Genomic DNA, 9,270 nt, shown 5'->3' with positions numbered 1-9,270 from the left:
TGAAAAACTATTCAGTGAATTTCTTTTAGCAGAGAAGTGGGCCAAATAAACAGTCGGAGTCTGGTCCAAGTCTGTACAACTAAAGTCAGTGGCACAAATATTTAGCTCAGCCTAGTAAACACATGCATTGGTTATAAAGGAAATCAGCACAGTTTTTTGGGGGGCTTCATTTTACCTTTAGCTCTAACCTCCACACTTAGAAAGGATTACACAGTATTTCATAATAAAAGACAAATGAATAAGACTTCAATAGTGGAAACATATTGTATTTGCAGATTTAAGGGGAGTTAGTTTACAACATATGATAGCCGAGTGTGTTGCAGCACAGGAATAACATAATACAACTTAAGAAACTTCAAAGCACAAGCCATATATATATATATATATATATATATATATATATATATATATATATATATATATATATATACAAAAGTATTACATCATATACATAGGATTAGAAACTGCTATCACGTTACATAACGACTAAGTCTCAGCTATTTAATGTGTCTGATGCTGCTCTAGGTTCATTTGCACCAATAATATTCGGGAAGACTGTTGTAAAACACTAAAGTAAACGGATCATGTTTCCTCTCATATTACTCGAGAAGCTCTAATATTGTTTTAGATAACAGAAACAGTCTCTAACTATTTGTTCAGGCTACTTTTAATGCTAACACTGTAGCATTGCAGATATTGCAGGCTTGATCAGTGTTGCTCGGAGTCTGATACTGATGCACTTTCAACAAATGCCAACGTAAACCTGTCCGCGTCATTATTAGACGCTCAGAGCAACTGACGTGGTATAAAGCGAGGGATCGTCCACACAGGCCGGGTGGGAGACGAAGGATGGGTCAAACAACACAGGACTTTGGTCCAGGAGACGGCTGTTTGTTTATGCAACAATTAAATGCAACATTGCCATTTTGTCACGTGCTCTTAGTCACATGACCCATGTTAGTCATTATTCAGTCAAGTTTATATCAATCAAGCTCTTTTTTAAAAGTGGTTTTATGGACACTATGAAACGAGTGGAAAACAAAATGCAGCTCTTGAAACGTTCATCACTGACACCTGTGTGTGTGTGTGTGTGTGTGTGTGTGTGTGTGTGTGTGTGTGTGTGTGTGTGTGTGTGTGTGTGTGTGTGTGTGTGTGAGAGTGAGACTCAAGTGCCTTCAGCTAGTTAGATAATTTTGCTATTGGCAGCTGCAAATTCCCAAGAATCTAACCATTTCCACAAAAGACGATATCAAATTGTAGTTTACGCTCTAATTAAAGCATTCTATCCCCTAAAATGTGACATCCCTATCACCTTTATGACTTTTAATACTGCATATGATATATGCATTATACATCATTTAAAAAGAAAGTCGTTCCTGAGCATTGCTCCCAACATGCCAAATGAGACAATCCTTCGAATTGTGAAGGAACCGTGAAACATATACGGTGAAGCTTTGGTTCAAATATGTGTCAAATAACTGCCGTATCTAGCTCACCTCCCTTACTTTACTGTATAGGATTTTGGTACTTTTACAAGATACATTTTAATTGCAAACTTGTGGAGAAATATGCTGTGCTCCTGCTGCTGAATTGCAGCAGTGCAGCATGCACCTGTAAGTTAAGGTTCTGGACATGTGTCTTATTTTTTATACGTAAAGGTAGCGGTCGTCATGAAGACGCATTCAGCCCCGTAGCTTCATTTAGAGTCTTTGCAAAAGTGTAGGAGCCTTTCTTTCTGATGTGTGACTATGTGAACTTTTCTTCTTTCTGATGTCAGAGAAAATATCATCCCACACAACAGCAGAATCTTTCATAAATGATCCCATAACCTGGGATCGTGCTTGAATTTAGAAAAGACCACTGCTAACACAATCACTTCTTTCATATATTCAATAATTCATCAGGCTGCGTACATAAGAAGACAGTTCTGGCAAATATTGATCCTATCTGGGAAAATATCACAGGATTATGGAAGTTTCTCAGATTCGTTCTATTAGTAGTTATTTGAATTCTTTTTTTATACTTGTAAAAAGGATAAGACAAGACAAGGCATAATACTTGAAAGGACCTTCTGGGCTGTGAATCTGTTCAGTGTTGTTGCTGCCAGGCCGGAGTCCCAGCCAAGCTCTTCTGGACAAACTGTTTTCGTAAATTGTGTGTGTGTGTGTGTGTGTATATATATATATATATATATATATATATATATATATATATATATATATATATATATATATATATATATATATACTTGCATTCGTGTACATACACAGGCTGGTCTTCTGTTACACATAAAAAGGCCGCCTTCACACCAACAGTGACCACTCATTTGGAAGCCAACCAAACGCCTGTGGCTGTAAAGACCTGCCCAGGGTTCAGGTTCTTAAAGCGGAAATAATTGCAGAGGTGCACGCTCCATTAAAAGCAACTATTTAATACAATAATCATTCAATTAAAAATCCCTTGTAGCAGCTGCCATAGTTGATTTGGATCAAAGGAACATGTTATATTTGTGGTATGAAGCAAACTGTTTCACCGAGGGCCACAATCTGGTCTTTTTGCAGAGAGAATTTCACCTGCAGACTGCATCACTTGAAAACATGCTCACAGTGATGATCTGCTTTGATTCTTAGTTATAATGGAGTTTCAGTTATAAAATATATGGGAAGCAGTCTGTCAATTGTTGAGCTAGCATTATTTTTAACTGTGTTTTTGTAAAGATATATGCCCATTGTATCTATTTGTTCTTTGACCGTCACTCAGTCTCCAGAGAACATCAAAAAGCTGCTGCTGGACTAGTGGTTGGTGGTTTTTATTCAACATTTGTCTGATTTGCCAGCTCACAATTTACATTGACAAAGATTCCTTGAATAGACGGAACATTGAACATCTCATTATAAAAGCAGAGCCTTATGAAAGGACACATAAAGAGGAGGATGAAGTACAGCTGATTTCTTGTGGTACCACATTAACAACCAACATGATTATGTGTTGTCTCCCTGAACATGTTTAGCCCATGACTATAAAACTGTTCATGCTTTGAAAATGAACAGACAATAAAAGCAGAAGATTCACAAACTTTACATTTTGCCAAATTGCAGCTTAAATGTCTGACTTGTGCAACATTACATTGCTGTGAATACTTTTCATTTTGGAAGACAAGATTTTTAATGGAGTTATTTAAGGAAGTTAGTTAATTATTGCATGTTAATGTATAAAATGTTGTATTTCCTTATGTTAAATGTAACAGGGACAGTCATATTCCGTTGAATGCTGCTGCAAGCTATCGATGGCAGTGGACAAACTGTGAATAACCACCGCCTCATCGCCAGCTTAATAGTGAGATGTGTTTAGTTGCCTCCGGACAGTTGGCTTTCCTCCAAATAGGCAAAACATTATAGTTGTACTGTAAGTAAAATATATGTATTTTAAAATGTCTATGATGTGTAGTATGCTGGACAATTATCTGTAATATGATGCCATATTTTATACGGGGGTAGCAGGCTAAATTGTGGCAAAGAATATTAATTATTTTGAACTGGGAGACAAATACAAACTCAAAGTTTCAGAAACAAAAGAACGTTGCATCCGTTTTACAGTTGCGAACCAAATGGCCTTTCAGATTGGAAACGTCAGACATTATGCCGCTGGTTTGCATGTGAGGCCATTCTTCACAACAGAGAGATGGCTTTGTGTGTTTATCTTGTTGGGTGCCGTTTGAGCAAAGGAGCACATTACGTCGAGTCTTTGTTTTATTGTGTTCAGCAAATTAATAAATGGGAAGCATAGTGGGAAAAATAGATATGAAAATGTGTACTTTGCATTATTGAAAAGCCCATCCACTAAAGGTTACAAGCAGCTATTGTAGTAAAATCTGTGAAATGTAATTAGAGTGTATGTGAGAGAGCAGCACAGATAAAGCTGCCTCTGCCATTATGGACTCCCTCATAACATTTTGCATCCCCCTGAAACTTATTCTCTCTGAACTAATTCTGCATGACATATTGCATTTCTGCTTCAGCTATCATGAGGCTACCTGTGAATTAAACTGGGTTTGCAATACAGCAAATTTCCAGATCACATTTTGGACATGCAGATATCTCATATTTGCTATGATTTATTAATTCAAGCCCGACAAAACTCACAACATTACTTACAACTGTTATTGCTGTTTTATGCTCTCTGCGTGTTTATTTGTACGACATGAGATGGATATCGAAGTGGAAGAAGAGTTGGGATGATGGATACATATATTGCTTCATAAGGTAATATGGAAACAATGGAGAGAAATGTAAATTTATCAAAAACAAAATATTTTTATTTAAAGCTTCAATTTGTGTTGGAATGGCAGGTCGATAGAATGCATTTGCTTGTCCTGGTGTCAAAGTGGAGGGACATCTTAAATGGAAAAACCTCATTGCCGATGGATTTCATCTTAGTAACAGCTGAGTAGATCAATGTAATGTCTTGTTCAACTCCATCTTCCGAAAGTAGTTTTAAAATCCACTCCAATACAAACAGGAGACAATACAAAGCTACACTTGAAAGACCTGCAAGCACTGAACACAAGTCATGAGGTCACATGTCAGTTAGCAGTAGATGTATGAGGAGTACATGTTCTTGATAATCAGCATTAACTCATGTATATACTACTAATTTGTTTTGCCAGTCACTTTTTGTCAGGAAACGTGACTGCTGCTTGGATTTTGTTCCCTGATGTAGGAAGTGCACACGTTGTTTGAAGGTGGTGGGCGAAGAAACACCAGAGTTAGAGCTTCACATCTTGAGTCCTGCATGTGGTGAGGCGGAGGCCACAAAGCTTTGGTTAAGGTGAAGGGAATTTAGCTGGAGGGTAATCAAGTAAACATATAATTTCTTGTGCTTCAAGTCAATTGTCACTTCTCCAATATTCATTATGTATGTATATATATATATATATATATATATATATATATATATATATATATATATATATATATCTATATATATATACATACATAAGATGTAACATGCTTTAATTGCAACAAGCTGATATTGAGTAGAAATACTTCGAAAATGTGTTGTCATTAAAGGTTTTGCCGTAAAGTCCATAATCAAACATTATCAACAGAATGTAAAGAGGTTACACAAAATGTATATTTATTGTGTTGCAGAGATATTTGCTAAAAATGAGCATGCTTAGCAGTTAGCCCCGCCCCGTCCTGTCTTACCACTTTGTACCTCCAGAGGCGCTAGTGAGTCACTGTAGCGTCCACTCTGTCCCCAGTCCAACATGAGAGCACAAAGAAGTAGCGCTGCCTCAATCCATGGCCGTGCGTGTCGATAGATTAAATTCAAGGTTGCAGAAACGAGAAAACAATGGATATTCATTTTGTCTTCCCCAATTCATCCAATAAACAAACAATTAAAATGTACACAACCTAAAAGGCTGGTTGGTAGTAGAGTAAACACACACATGAATAACGTAAACTACAAGCCAATGCTACACATGAAGATTATAAAACAGCAGTGTTATTTTTGATCGGCTCTCAAGAGTTTCAGCAGTTTAATAATGTTGTGCCTAATATTGCCCTGCTGTTGTTTTTTTCTCATTTTAATTAATTATTTTGACCAAAATGAGATGATGTGGACCCAGTACGAGAGGTGAAATGCTGCCCCCTATTTATTTGGATCATGTGGCTAGATATTACACCTTTAAGTTAACTAGCTGATTATACTTCTGGATGTTTACTTAACTAACATTTCAAATTCAGAAATCTAACTTATAATGATGAATTTTGTGAATATTTCTACTTTTACTTAAGTAAAGGGTCACAGTACTTCCACAGTACTACCACCATCTGTGTTTATTGGTAGTATATAAATGTAATATCTAGGGGACAGGGTTGTCAGCGCTGTTTGAGAAACATATATAAGTATTGTTTGACAAATGTCTCGTGAGCTAACAAATGCTGCAAACCAAATATGACTCATACTTGTAGAGAATTTAGTTAGAACAATTATAATTTAATCATATTTACTTTAAAGTGGAGGCATTTTGGGACACCATATATGGTGACACAAATGCAATTTTCTTTTTTCATTTGGCAGCTGATCATTTTGAGGTAAAAGCCCAAATAAGTCTGGTTGAGGATTTAGAGACAACACCTTCTAGGAGTCAGTGACACCCATTTGTGGCAGTTAAAATAAGAAAACAATATAGTATCACATTTGCGTGTCGGTTATGGGAGGTCTTCTATCACATAATGACCCAATGAATTTATTTTCCATGCTTCCTGTTCACAGATAAGCCAGCTCTTCTTTTAATGGTGCTTCTCCAGGAAAAGAGTGATAATAGAAGCCAACCGGGCCAAAAGTTGAGCAAAAAGGAGAAATGATTAAGGAACCTTATTAAAAGCAACCTTGTAGATTCAGACGCGTGATGGAGAGCACATTATGAGGCCTGATCCTTTTCAAATGACACCACGGTTTCCCGAACACGCCGAAAAACCTGATTAGGGTGACAAGCACTGAGTGATACTGCAAACCTGTTAATAACATGAAAATTAGAAGGGGCTCATGCAAAGAAAGGAGATTAATTTAGCTGGAGTCCATCTTGCGCAAATTGCGAAGTTGTGAATATGTTTTCAGATAATGAGCCTTCCTACTTGTCAGCTCACTTGTCATTTTCTGTAATTAATGTTAAGGAAGACTCCTTCCTGATGGTTCATATTACTCATGTACCAGGGAAATTTCTCCCCAGAAATAATTTACATTTATTATCATCAGTCTGTTTGTGTGGTTTATTTCACAGTGGAGTAATTTATTGCAGCACCATTTCGCTCGCCTTGATTAGTCACTCGTCAGACTGAGATGTAATTTTTTTTCTTCATATGTCTCATCCATGGAAATTGAAAGTGTTTTTGGCTCAGCATGGTACCTTCTCAGCTCACATCTTTTACTCATTTTTCTTGTATTTGTGCGTGTGTGTGTGCGTGTGTGTGTGTGTGTGTGTGCGTGTGTGTGTGTGTGTGTGTGTGTGTGTGTGTGTCTGTGTCTGTGTGTTTACCTCTTGAGTCGCTGAAAAGCCTGTTTTTGCTTATCATGTACACAAATATTTGGCAATTATTGTACTGTAGATCTCAAATACACCAGATGTAAAAGTTCATGAAACACAAACTGGCTGGATTTTGAATGTAATTCTGCAATTATGTATAATACATCAAATATAGCCAAGGTAAAGTGGATGCCTCACCACACTTTAGCCAAATACTATGCATTTCTACAGAATTATAGAAGTTATATCTAACAGTGCATTTGTAAATAATATTTTAATTTATCATACAGCACTGAATGCATACAGCGTTGGGAATAATGAAATAATACATTTGATTTCTTCACACAGTGAAGTGTATTCCCCTGAGCCCCCAGAGATAGCAACCAAACAGATTTACCCCACTGTGGTGTGACCATAACTCAAAGAAATATTCATTTAAGACATGATATTTAAATCAGCCTTTCTTAGCTACTAAGCTTTGCTTTTCTTTGTGCCAGTAAATTTATAAGCCCACTTCTTAAATGTATTATTCATCCAAGCATGTAAATAATGCATGCCTGCTTCCACAGTAAATTAACCCTTTACCTTACCAGGGATACAGGAGTCATTGTTTTGAATGGCAATTATGTCATTTAATTAATGTTGTAATTAATACTGTAATTAGCTTAAACACCCTGCAACCGGGTGCCACTACTAAGCTGTCTTAATTAAATAGATTGAACGGTTTCATATCTTTTTGCACTGTCACGTTGCACGGTGCAGAAGAAATGTGGCATCTTCTTTGCACATTTTAGTACAACTTTTTTTAAGACAAACAAGCCGAGAGAACTCATTCACAGATAATGTGTGTAATAAAATGGAAGGGAAGGTTATAATCTTGCTGTCTTTAAAGCTTCTCTTCACAAAGAAAAGTCCTACTTTTGGCCAATCATTTATAAACTACTATTGAAAATCATCTCTGTGTCTAACTTACTTGATCACAATTTGATACTCCATCACATTGGGAGTCATTGTCTGCTAAAAATGATAAAATAAAATAAATCCGATTCCCAATTCAGCTTTCAAACTAAAGGTAAGGGAGTTGTGCAAGCCTGTGTTTTATTGCTGCGGTACAGCGGCGTGAGCGGGCAGACATCTAATCCTCTAGTAGAGTTTTTTTCCTTGCCCAACCTGACAGTGATAGAAAGTGTTTTCCCCAAACTAGAAAAATAGTTGCGAGAGGATAAAATAACAAAGAGGTCAGTGAATACTGAAGGATTTCCACTCTCAACTCGACTGGCTGCAGGTCCGGCTTTGTATTCATGGGCTGTGAGCATCCGTACAGCTCATCTATTGTGCATGTGTATGTCAGGATCATTTTTGAAGCCAGACGCCTCGGCACTACCAGGAAGCAATAAGGAGGAACTCCCTGCTTGTAAAATTAATTCCCCTTAGTATGTCAGAGTGTGGCTGCAGATCTTAGGAGTTAGGGGTTGAGATATAAGCTGCTTTAATGCACAGGGTTTCTGGTTCTGTGGAGGATTTCCTCTCGAGATGTAAATATTGTATCAAAAAATTTGGAAAGCATGAATAATTGTAAACATTTTAAATGAATTTGCTCCCTGTATCATGCGTGCATCAGTGGATTACGCTGGCTTTCTGTTTGGTTGCAAGTGATTTTATCAATGTCATTAGACCATTCATTGAACTAAGTGAGGAATCCATCAAAAGCTGACAGGAAGCTGGAGACTAATGACTGTTAGGCTGCAATATTCTTTAATATGATTTTTATTTGCCTTAATTTCATCTTCTTTTACACAGGTCCCAAATCGGTGGAGAGCTGCTGAGCACCTGAGCATATTCTACAGTTTTTTTTTTTACTGAAGCTTTATTCTCCATGTGGATTTATTCTGGCACACATCTACAGCTCTCAGTAAACTGGAGTGAGAAGCACATTGTGTGACAATTGCGTTTCACTGCGGGGACACATGAAACAAATTAGGATGAGTATATATTATGTGGTGGCAAGCGGGACAGCAATTTGTGCACACTTGGCGCCAGTGCACCCTGTTTTTTTTTAATCTCTTCATACCCCTCTGCATTTGGAGCCACCTTCATCATACACTCCAACACTCCAAATTAAAAATAGCGCAGCGGGTTTCAATTTTGTGCTGACACAAACCTAATTTTACACCTCCTTTCAGTACTTTCCCCTGTTCTTACACTTCATATCCTCTGAAACAATCAACCGCAGCCCT

Source organism: Taurulus bubalis (genome assembly GCF_910589615.1).
Source record: "Taurulus bubalis genome assembly, chromosome: 8".
Taxonomy (NCBI): Eukaryota; Metazoa; Chordata; class Actinopteri; order Perciformes; family Cottidae; genus Taurulus; species Taurulus bubalis.
Note: the sequence above shows the minus strand (reverse complement) of the source record.